We start from the raw sequence: 12,893 nt of genomic DNA, 5'->3' as shown, positions 1-12,893 counted from the left end.
ACAATGTTCTCATTTCAATTAAATTCAACTTCATCCTTCTTATAACTCAGGCCAAAAATCTGATATCATCCTCTGGGAGGCGCTGAGGGACTCAGTTTCAAGTGATTTGAGGAAGGATTACCCTAAACTTTTTACAATGGCATAATTGGTCATTTTGAAGAGATTATGCAGAAGAAAGAAAATTCCAGGGAACCAGAATTAGATATAATATCACAATTTTTAAAAGGAAGATATTATAGGCACTGAATTTGACTTTGATAAATTTTCAAACATATTTTATCCCACATGGTTACAAAACATTATAAAACATAAGTGATGCTCATTAGGTTTCAAGATGGATTCATTAAGAAGGAGACATAAAACATGGGTATCTATTAAATATCCTGTTTGGTTACCAGCTTATGGTAACTACCCCTCATATAAAACCAAACACAGATACTCCATCCAGTTTATCTAAATATCTGAGAGGTATTTGAGAAAAGTCTTCCAAAAATTTCATATAAGCACAGCCTAGGTTCATTTAATGAAGGCATTTGGAATGAATCCATTGTGATAGGATGGTAGACAACTTCAGATAAGCATTTTTATTATACTCATTGGGGATATAAGAACCATACATAAAAAGCACTATCAGAGGAATGGTGACTTTTCCATTCAATTTCTCAAGAGAGAGCAATGATTTCCATTATTCTGCGGATGGCAGAATTGATACCAAGGAAATATATGTCAGATTCTTGGCCCTCAATTTGATACAAAGAGCAATTCACATTCTTCAAAAAAGATAATAAAAATTACTACTTTATTAATTAGTCAACCATTAATTATTGGAAAGCATTTTTGTATCTAGTAATATGTAAGGGGTTGTGGAATATTTAAAGAAAGGATAAAATATATTGCCATTTTCAAGAAAATTAGAAGAGAACTTTGCAATTATGGGGACATTTAAAGAAAAATTCAAGGCTTTAGTAGTTAGGGTTCTTTGATTTTTATAGAACATAAAAGAATTCTGGCTTAAGAAGAAATTTTTAGGAAGGATATGGGAGGTTAGATAGAATTAAAGTAAAAGCCAATGAACCAGGGAAGTCCTGGTGACTTAGTTAGCTATGTTCTGCGTTTAAAAGGTGAAGTTCTAAAAATCATAGCATTATTTTTTCTTGGGTGCCTGTGGTCTGAGACAGCATCTGATTGCCTCCCCGGGATCATGGATTCACCTCTTGGTCAGGAAGGCAGTGCATTTTGCTTGAGAAGCCACTAAATTTGTATCTAATGGGAGAGAAATTTCCCCTAAAGAAAAACCAGAGTGTCTCTACCAGAGGAAGAATAAATGAATTCTGAACAGATAAACAGAAGTCCCCCATATATACCAAATAGTAACGTATCAAATAATTTAGAGGAAGATTTCCTTAATAGGGAAACATTTATTGGGGAGATAGAACTTTAACTAGACCTTGAAAAATTGACAGGATTTTGATACGCAAAGGAAAGCCTGTCAGACAGGGAAGGATAATCAGCAAAAACACCAGAAAAAATCATAGTATGTTTAAGGTATGCCAGGGAGACCCTCTTGACAGTAGGATAGGATCTCTATTTGGAAATAGTTAAGTATTTAGTTTGAAGGATATTCAAAGCCATACTGAGAAGATAAACCTCACATTAATGGAAAATGGATATCATTTAAAGCTCTTGATCTGAAGAGCGACAGCATAAGTTGGTGTGGTCAGCAGAATAATGCCTCCTCACCCCCGCCTTCCTCCAAGATGCCCATGTCCTATTCAGTGACTGCGTCATCTTACATGGTAGAAGGGACATGGCAGATGTGATTAAGGTTACATATCTTGAAGTCGGGACGTCCTTATAACAACACTATGAAGTATATAACTATTTTTATGAAACTAATTTCTCAGATGAGGAAACAGGTACACAGCAACTTGCACAAGATTGCATGGGTAGTGATAAAAATAAGATAGTAACACATACACGCTTTAGCTTCAGGGCTGCTTTATCTGGGGTGGTCAGGGAGGCATGTCTGTGGAGGTAACATGAACAGGGACATATAGCAGTAAACTGAAAGCCATACAAACACGTGGAGTCAAAACTATTTTTTATCTGGAACAGCAAGTACAAAAATGCTAAAGTTTAAGGGGTAGTAGGGCCAGTGTGGCTGGAGCATGTTCCATGGTCAGTGGCAAGAGAAGTCAGAGAGATACACAAGGGTAGGCAATTTAGGGAGCATAGACTTTGATAGTGTTTTTTTTTTTTTTTATTAAAAATGCAATAAGCTATTAGATGATTGGGGATAGGATGTTGGTATACTTTGTATTTTGAAAAGGCCAGTTTATTTGCTCTGTGGAAAGTAGGCTAAAGAGGGGCAAGACAAACCTGGAGAAAAGGTAGAAGGTTATTTTAATCACCTGCTTAATAATATGGCTAGGAATAAAGATATATTAGTACAGGTGATTAGAAGTGGTTGAACTTGGGCTATATTTAGAATACACTTCATATCACCAGGACTTACTTATGGTTATAACCAGGAAAACAACTAAAGTAACCCAATGGCATGAAAACCAGGAGAAAAAAATAAAACAAGATTTACAGTAGTAGTCAACACTGTCAAGTACAAAAGAAATGTAGAAAAAACTGAGGTAGGGAAAAAATGCCACTGGTTTTGACTGCTGAATGTCAAGATGGTTGAAAAAGTGTTTTAGTGGATGATGGATAAGATTACACTAGATTAAAGGAGTTGATGGTGACTGCTTTTGGAAAATACCTATCCTGAATCTTGGCTGTGAAGGAGAATAGAAATGAAAAGCTCTCAACTGTTCAATAATTACGTAGTTTTTCTCTTTGGACTTTTCTGTGTTTGTTAAAATCAATAGTAAAAGAAAGTTGACATCAGAGAGGAGAGTAAGATTATTTGCTAAAATAGAAGTTGGGAATAACCAATGGATTTCAGTTCTTCAAGTTGTCTCTGGCATTCATACCACAGGTAACTGAGAGTTGGCTCTCACCCCAAGTTTCAGGAAAGCGACCAATCAATTCATGTGAGTCATGTGCTTACATAAGATGAAGCCAAGATTACAGGAGGAGGATATTGCTGTGGGAATATAAATAAGCCCCTTATCACTGGGTAGGGCCTCTTTATAAAACATGGGTTGGGCTGTGGAACAGAGAGTTGAACTGAAGAACATGCTCAGGAGCGATCTTGAGAATTTGTTCCCCCTCCAATGCACATGACGGCTCCTGATCTGTTGTTAGTGACATGTAATTTAGAAATCCTGAGTAGGAAGTTTCCGTTAATGGGTATAAATCACAGTTGGCTTCTCAGAGGTAACAATTTGCTTCCCATGTTATACATACTGGGAAACCTAATGAGGGCTTGGAGTCAAAATAAATTGCCTCATTATAACATTGTTTCTGCCTTTTTAATTTGTGCTTCAGTCTCCAATAGTCCATAGCCTCCTTGTACTATTTGGTAGGTTGGGACCCAACCTCTAGTAGCTTATATGCTTAATATATATTCATCTTCTGACCATTTGTCATTCTGTGGTACTTAGTAGAAGAGCTCAATATTTATTACTAATATGATAAGTAATAATTCACCATTAAGATCAATCTAAATTGTAAAAATACCCAAACCAAGACTATCATAGACATAGCATTTGCCTTGTTAGCGCGCGCGTGCGCGCGCGCACACACACACAAGAACACATTATTTTTATAGCAATACACAGATAAAACTACAATCAATTATTTAAAGTTGAATGACAAAGAAAATATTTTCTTTTTAAACACAGAAATCATTTCTAAATCCAGGCCCATACAATCTAAAATTTAGGTCCTTAAAAACACGTAAGAAACTAAACTAACCTTGGACATCCAATCACGAGAGAAATCATTGAATTTCTTTATAAGTCCGGGACATCACATTGAGAAAATGTAAATTTAGCAAATGATAAAAAAGTGTGCCTTTTTCATAGATTATAATACATCATGTTGCGTTTTCTTATCAGAATGCACAGCATTTGGGTTCAGCCTTGATATTTTCATCAGGAAACAAACCCAACAGGCCATGCCCCTTTATAACAGCCACTCATCAGTCTATCGCAATAGTAAAAGGATTTCCTGGTAACGGTTTTCAAACTGACCCTGGTAAACAGAGGGCAAGTAGAGACCTAAGAGAGATGCAGACCACTCCAGATTGTAGATGACAATTTTAATAAGCAAGGGACTTCCATAGAAGGCTCGTCTTAGGCTGTCACAAGATGAGATCTCTGTGCCCACCCACCAGAATCATAAAAGCCTGCATAGCTTATATAAAGATGCACTGTCCAGATGGTTTCAGCAACACCTTACTTACTCAAAGCTACATCCTTGAAAATGGCTCCTACCATGAGAAAGGAGGGCAGAACTACATTCCAAGGACAGAGAGGAAGGATGTGAGGCTAGACTTGTCATTGATAAGGAAATAACAGTTACGCATCTTAGCCAGGGGAGGAGGGCATTGGGTATTTTTGTGATTGCGTCACACCCTGTCTCTGTGTTGACACATGATTGGAAAGCGGTTTATTTTTGTCATGTTTCAGGGCCCTCTCTGACTCTTCTTGATACTCTGTGGGTATCGTTTATACTATTTAATCCTAGCTGTGAGTTGTCAGATGTCAGGGCTTTCTTATATTATTTTATTTTATTCTTAATTTTTAAAAAATATATAACTTTATTGATTTTGGAGAGGAAGAGAGAGATAGAAACATCAATGATGAGAAAGAAGCATTGATCAGCTGCCTCCTGCATGCTCACCACTGAGACAAACCGGCTAGGGCTTATTCTTACCTTTTTTGTTTTTTGGAACTAAGTTATTCTTACATTTAACAAGTATGTATGAGTTTCCAGATGCTTCTGGCACTGTGTAAAGTGCAAAGTATGGATTAGAAAAGAATACATGCAGGTGAAGCTCAGGTAACAGCAGTGATTTAGAGTATGGCTTTGTTGTAAGTAACATTCTGAGGCAGATGGTCAAAACTGTCTGACAGAATTTGAGTGCTATAGCAACAAAGTCTAACCTATTCCAGTGCTCTCTCTTCTATGAGACAAGCCTTTATATAAACTTAGACAGTGTTAAAAAAAAGAATATGGGTTTGGAGTCAAAGACATAGGTTTAAAACCTGGCTTATCCCTTACTGTCTCCTTGGGTAAGTTATTCAATGTCACTAACTCTCAGTTATCACATCTGTAAATAGGAATAATAGCTCCCTCAGAGAGTTGTTACTGACAGTAAATGTGTTAGTTATTCCCTCAGACCAGTGGTCGGCAAACTCATTAGTCAACAGAGCCAAATATCAACAGTACAACGATTGAAATTTCTTTTGAGAGACAAATTTTTTAAATTTAAACTATATAGGTAGGTACATTGTTATTAACTTAATTAGGGTACTCCTAAGGCTTAGGAAGAGCCACACTCAAGGGGCCAAAGAGCCGAATGTGGCTTGCGAGCTGCAATTTGCTGACCATGGCCTTAGACTAAAGAAGATAGGCTTTAAGTATGAAATCATGAAGCTGCTAAGTGCTACAGAGGAGGAACCAGAGTGTGCTATGGCGGTACGTTCCAGACCTACACAAATCCGAGGGAATCAGGAGAGTGTTCCACAGCAGCAAATGTTTAAACTGAGCCCTGAGCACATTTGAGCTAAGAGGAAGGAGTGAGAAGAATGGTTTCCTGTCCAGGTAGAAGAAGAATTTGGGCAAAGACTGAGAATGAAGTGAACCTGTCACATATGAAGCCTGGGGGAATGCCTGTGTGTCAGAGTCCAGACTGCAAGGAGGTGAGTGGGGGGAGATCAGACTAGTGAGGTGGGCAGATTAGGTAGGGCCTGTGGTCCTATTAAGGATTTTGGTCTGTCCTAAGAGCAACAACACACCGCCACCAATAGTGTCCTCCCTCCCCAACACCTTTTACAGGAACCACTACTCAACAGCTACAATAAGGAACTTGAATTTTTAACTATTTATTCCCATCTCTGGCTCCCAGATAGGTTCTCAATGAGGGGGTTTGAGTTATCAGCTCAGACAACTAGCATGGCCTTAATTTGTGCCCCCAAAAGTGTATTTAAAAGGAAGAGGAAAGAAAGAAGGATAGCAATGGGCAAGGTAGCTTTTCAAAGATTCAGATAGTAGAATACATGACACATTCTTCTTAAAATCCCTTAATCCAAGTATAATTGACCTAACATTTTAGGTTTGTATTTGAGAGTCCAGTGTTTCACAGATTTTCTTTTTTCCTATGCCTGTAATTTTTTTCCCCAATGTCTGTAATTCACATAGCTTCCAACTAGCTTAAGCGGTATGAGATCAACTGAGTATAAATGAGTAGTCTAAAATATGGATGTAGACCTTTTCAAATTACATATTTACATCTATAAAAATGAACATGATAAAATATTTAAAAACAAATATTAGTTATTTCTAGTAATTTTTGTTTTCTACTCTTAAAATTAGTATAATTATCTACCATGTCTTCTAGGATTGTGGTACAAATTACATGGAGTAACATATCCAATGGATATTCAGTATATGCATGTTACCTTCTCTTCTTCCAAAAGAAGGGCTATTCTGAGAAGAAGCCAAGGTTAACCAGAAGGAGTGGACCCTTTACTAAAGTTGGTATTTGAGCCTAGGATCAGTTAGACAATCTGCTGGAAAATTGAACAGAAGCACATGAATGCTGTCTTAGATTCCATTTCTCATCAAAATTGCTCTCCTCAAAGAAGAGTTTTGCAGTTATGAATCCATAACTTGCCAGACTTTGTTCAGGTGAAGCTGAACAAAAAGCAAACAAAAAAAACTTCTAACAAAATAAACTCCCCTAGGCTACCATTCATGTGATTCATTTGAATGGAAATGTGAAGTTATTTGAAGGTGTAAGGAAAAGTTTATATTAAGTGATCTAAGTAAAATGAATTAAATGTCAAGAGATGAGTCAATTCTTTTCTCCGAAAACACCAGAATTCCTGTCGACTTTACTTAGAATCATTAGTCTTCCTGTAACTATTTCACCTTTTCCTTCACCTTGCCCTCAATCTTTCTTGTACATTTAAATCACACAGACTCTCTCAAGACTGTAAAACCAGCATGCTGTTATTTAAATTTTGAGATTAAAGTTGGTATTTTTGCCTTTGATTGAAGGTATATGACTTTACCAGTAAACTTTCAATTTGTAATCCTTTCTTTTTATAAATAGTTGATACAATGCGTCAGAAGGATCCATTTATGTCAATAGTTCTGAGTAACTGATCATCCAAGAAATTTCCAAACTTTATCATGGATTACACAACAGAAGTATTTATAAACAAATCACAGTTGAAATAACACAATGTTTTGTTTTATCCATGTACGATGTACAAGGGATAAATAAGGTTCCTTCCCAGATGGTGGCTCCTATGGGTGGTGACATCTGTGTTGAAATGATCACACAGGCTTGCACGCTATTCATGCCCAGGGTTTTTCCATCAAAGAGAAATGACTAAGAGTGACCATACCAGCTCATGGGGCCAAGAATTTCAGGACAGTCTATGCCTGCGCAGGCCCAACCAGTCATAGGTTTAGGGATAGAAACCTTTTGTGATTTTTATCATAATCACTTAAAACTGGGAAAAATTAGTAGAGTAGTCTCTTAAACTTGCTATTACTTATTACAGATGATAAGTAACAATAGACAATGACAAAAATATATTTTCCCCACAATTAGATATAATTTTTGTTATTCCCTAACTCTGTTCATATCAACACTGATTACATATTACTATTAAATTTAAAAGATCAAACAAATATATCTATGCCTAGGTCCTATTCCAGACAAATTAATCAGCATCCCTTGGGGTGACACTTGGTTTTTACTAGTAGTAGCTCCTCATGATTCTTATGAGCAGACAGGATTTGGAACAATGGTCTTAACCAATGAGATCCCTTGGAGAGCTTTATCAAGTGGAGATGTGTGGGTCTACACCCTGAGATTCAGACTTGATTGGTCTGGGTGTGGCCTGAACATTGGGAGTTTTGAGAACTCTGAAGGTGATTCTAATGTGCAGCCAGACCAAGATGATGATCTTATAAATTGTCTGCATCTTTGGTTTAAACATCTGTAGAAATCTAGGAAGAGGAAGTCTCTTAAAGCAGTGGCTCCAACATTGGCCTCTTCAGAGAAAACAGCCATTTAGAACTGTAATAATCCTTCACATTTATTTAGCATGCAGCACATTTCAGAGTGTTTTTCCAAGGCATTACGTTGATATGGGGAAATGTCTTTAAAATAATTTTTAAAAATACAAAACCAATACCTCTCTAATATTGCCTATCATTTTCTTCTTTGTATTATCATCCTTAACTCCTCTAATAAGCTAAAAATCCCTTAAGGTTAACTTCTGTATCTTATTTACCTTTGCATTCCACACAAGTATTTGACAAATGGTTTTACTTGGTAAGTGTTCAATAAATGATTAGAGAATTCCATTTGCGTTGATTAATACTATCCAGAACTTCTGTGGCTGCCTCTGTCTAGGCCTTTGAGATAGAGTGAACCTTATACTTACAGCTCCTGCTGTCATGAAGCTTACATTCCAGAGAATGAATGAAATGCTAAGATTTTCAACTTCTGGGGCTGCTGCATATGCCTTACAGCATTGCTGACATGCCACAGCACAGCTGCACACTGGCACAACCCACACACTCAAGAGACATGTGCCTTTTCCTTTGCTAAATGGCAGTCAACAATCAGCCCGTAGCATTGTTGCAGTCCTACTATTTTAAATGAACAACTACCTATTACTAGTAAGTGCTGTACTCTCAAAAGAAATGTTTCATCAGAGGCAGCTGGGGACTATAGCATGATCTGAAGAAATCAGACTCTCAGGCCTTTCTGATCAAAACTGCCCTTGGGAATCTGGATGGCTTCACTGGGGAGTTTTACCAAAGAAAAACTAACACCAATTCTCCCCAGACTATTTCAAAAAAAATCAAGAATAAGGAACACTTCCAAACCCTTTCTATGAAGCCAGCATTACCCTAACCCCAAAACTAGATAAAGACACCACAAAGAAAGAGAATTACAGGCCATTACCCCTGATGAACATAGATGCGAAAACCCTCAACAAAATTTTAGCAAATCACATCCAGCAGTACATTAAAAAGATCATACACCATGACCAAGTGGGATTTATTCCAGGGGTGCAAGGTTGGAACAATATCTGCAAATCAATAAACATGATATATCACATAAGCAAATTAAAAGACAAAAACCACATGATCATATAAATTGATGCAGAAAAAGCATTTGACAAAATCTAACACTCTTTTTTGATAAAAACTCTCAGCAAAGTGGGAATAGAGGGATCATACCTCAACATAATAAAAGCCTTATATGACAAACCTACAGCCAACATCATACTCAGTGCACAAAAACTAAAACCATTTCCCCTAATAAGAGGAACAGGATAGTTATGCCCACTTTCACCACTCTTATTCAACATAGTACTGGAAGTGCTAGCCATAGCAATCAGACAAGAAGAAGAAATAAAAGGCATCCAAATTGGAAAAGAAATAAAACTGTCATTATTTGCAGATGACATGACATTGTAAATAGAAGACCCTAAAGACTCCATCAAAAAAACTACTAGAGTTAATAAGTGAATTTGGCAATGTAGCAGGATACAAAATTAACACCCAGAAATCTATGGCTTTTTTATATACACCAATAATAAATTCAAAGAAAGAGAAATAAACAAATTTAAAAATCCCATTTACCATTGCAACAAAAAATTAAGATACCTTAAGTTTATTAAGGAATAAACTTAACTAAGGATGTAAAAGACCTACACTCAGAAAACTACAGGATATTGAAAAAAGAGATAGAGGAAGACATAAACAAATTGAAGAATATACCTGTCTTTATGGATTGGTAGAATCAACATCATTAAAATGTCCATACTACCCAAAGTGATCTATAGATTCAATGCAATCCCCATTAAAATCCCAATGGCATATTTCACAGACCTAGAACAAACTCTCCAAAAATTTATATGGGATGAAGAAAGACCCCAAATAGCCTCAGGAATCCTGAGAAAAAAGAACAGAGTTGGAGGGATCACAATACCAGATTTCAAGCTATATTACAAAACCACTGTTCTCAAAACTGCCTGCTACTGGCACAAGAACAGACACATACACCAATGGAATAGAACAGAGAACCCAGAAATCGACCCAATCCATTATGTTCAATTAATATTTGACAAAGGAGGCAAAAGCATACAATGGAGTCAAGACAGTCTCTTCAATAAATGGTGTTGGGAAAATTGGACAGATACATGCAAAAAAATGAAAGTAGACCACCAACTTACACAATACACAAAAATAAACCCAAAATGGATAAAGGACTTAAATGTAATATGGGAAACCATAAAAACCTTAGAAGAATACATAGGTAGCAAAATCTTTACTGATACATCTCTTAGGACAATGGAAACTAAAGAGAAAAAAATAAAATGGGACTACATAAATATAAAAGCCTTCTACACAGCAAAAGAAACCAACAAAACAACAAGAACTCCCACTGCATGGGAGAACATATTTGCCAATGTTACATCTGATACAGATTTAATCACCAAAATAGGGAACTCATACAACTTAACAAAAGGAAGATGAACCATCCAATCAAAAAAAAATGGGCAAAGGACCTAAATAGATACTTTTTGAAAATGGGCATACAGAAGGCCAAGAGGCATATGAATAAATGCTCAAAGTCACTAATGATCCGAGAGATGCAAATCAAAACAACAAGGTACCATCACACACTTGTCACAATGGCTAACATCAACAAACGACAAGTGCTGGCGAGAATGTGGAGAAAAAGGAACCCTTGTGCACTGCTGGTGGGAATGCAGACTGGTGCAGCCACTGTGGAAAACAGTATGGAGTTTCCTCAAAAAATTAAAAATGGAACTGCCTTTTTACCACTTCTAGGAATATGCCCCAAGAAAACAGAAACACCCATCAGAAAGGATATATGCACCCCTATGTTCATAGCAGCACAATTTATAATAGCTAAGATTTGGAATCACCCTAAGTGCCCATCAGCAGATGAATGGATTAAAAAACTGGGTCCGTCGCGGGAGCGGCCCCCAGCGCTGCGCGGCCTGCGGGGACCCGGCGCCATGAGGCTGGCCCCGTGCGGACTGTGCAGAGCCACCGGGGGCCGCCTGGCGGGAGAGCTTCCCTTTGGGGGGTCACGATGTGGCGCGCTGGTTCCCGGGCCACATGGCCAAAGGGCTGAAGAAGATGCAGAGCAGCCTGAAGCTGGTGGACTGCATCGTCCAGGTCCATGATGCCCGGATCCCACTTTCGGGCCACAACCCTCTGTTTCAGGAAACCCTCGGGATTAAGCCTCACTTGCTTGTCCTCAACAAAATGGACTTGGCGGATCTGAAGGAGAAGCAGAAAATTATACGACACTTGGAAAGAGAAGGCTTAAAAAATGTCATTTTTACCAACTGTATCAAGGATTAAAACATCTAACAGGTCATCCCGAAGGTCACGGAATTGTTTGGAAACAGCTACCGCTACCACCGAGGAGAGAATGTGGAGTTCTGCATCATGGTGATTGGCGTCCCCAACGTGGGCAAGTGCTCACTCAACTCGCTCAGGAGACAGCACCTCAGGAAAGGAAAAGCCACCAGGGTGGGCAGCGAGCCTGGGATCACTAGAGCTGTGATGTCCAAATTCAGGTGAGTGAGCGGCCGCTGATGTTCCTGCTGGACACGCCTGGAGTGCTGGCTCCTCGGATTGAGAGCGTGGAGACGGGCCTAAAGCTGGCCCTATGTGGAACCGTGTAGGACCACCTGGTTGGGGAGGAGACTCTGGCCGACTACCTTCTCTACACCCTCAACAGGCACCAGCTCTTTGGGTACGTGCAGCACTATGGCCTGGGCGAGGCCTGCGATGACGTGGCAAGTGTGCTGAAGCGTGTGGCCATAAAGCTGGGGAAGACGCAGAAGGTGAAGGTGCTCACGGGCACAGGCAACGTGAACGTCATCCAGCCCAACTACTCTGCAGCAGCCCGTGACTTCCTCCGGGCCTTCCACAGTGGGCTGCTGGGCCCCGTGATGCTGGACCGGGATGTCCTGCAGAGCTTCCCCACCCCCCCCCACCCCCCCCCCGACAGACCCCAGCCAGGCTCCAGGCCCCAGAGACATGTAGTGTCCCAGACCTTCATGCCTGGGTTTTGACACTCAGGGCTTCCTCTTCCGAAAGCTCTATGCCAGTCACTACACTAAGGTCTCTGCTCCAGGAAGGGGCTGCACCCTCCTGCTGCTCCACAGCCAGGCCAGCTCCTGGTTCCAGGGGACAGTGCCTGGGGTGTGGATGTCAGGCACCGACATCCCTGAGCAGTCATGCATGCCTGGCCTGGCGAGGACATTCACTCCTGCTCACATCTCGTATGGAGAAGCGGACATTGTCCCGGAAGGAGTGAAGCTATAATCTAATTTAAATGTTTTAAACTAAAAAACAAAACAAAAAAAACAAACTGTGGTACATCTACACAATGGAATACTATACTGATCTCTTACCATTTGCAACAGCATGGATGGACATGGAGAGCATTATGCTAAGCAAAATAAGCCAGTCAGAGAAAGATAAATATCACATGATCTCACTCATTTGTGGAATATAATGAGCAATATAAACTGATGAACAAAAATAGATCCAGAGACAGAGAAGCATCGATCAGGCCATCCAACCTATGAGGGAAGGCAGGGGAGGGGGTAAGAGATCAACCAAAGAACTGTATGCATGCAGATAAGCATAGCCAATGGACGCAGACACTAGTGGGGCAAGGGCATGTACTAAAG

General features: G+C 39.2%; 1 non-coding gene and 1 pseudogene across 1 annotated transcript; both read left to right on the top strand.

Moving 5' to 3' along the window:
* Nucleotides 1-4,990: 4,990 nt before the first annotated feature.
* Nucleotides 4,991-5,114, top strand: LOC139001367 (small nucleolar RNA SNORA28). The gene has a single exon (XR_011469965.1). It is a non-coding gene; the product is annotated as a small nucleolar RNA SNORA28 (small nucleolar RNA).
* Nucleotides 5,115-11,198: 6,084 nt separating this feature from the next.
* Nucleotides 11,199-12,269, top strand: LOC138993627 (mitochondrial ribosome-associated GTPase 1 pseudogene; annotated as a pseudogene).
* The last annotated feature ends 624 nt before the right edge of the window (nt 12,270-12,893 follow it).

The sequence above is a fragment of the Myotis yumanensis genome, unplaced genomic scaffold, assembly GCF_028538775.1.
Source record: "Myotis yumanensis isolate MYYU_CA2020_CCGP unplaced genomic scaffold, mMyoYum1.0.hap1 SCAF_1, whole genome shotgun sequence".
Taxonomy (NCBI): domain Eukaryota; kingdom Metazoa; phylum Chordata; class Mammalia; order Chiroptera; family Vespertilionidae; genus Myotis; species Myotis yumanensis.
This window is presented reverse-complemented; position numbering and strand designations above follow the sequence as displayed.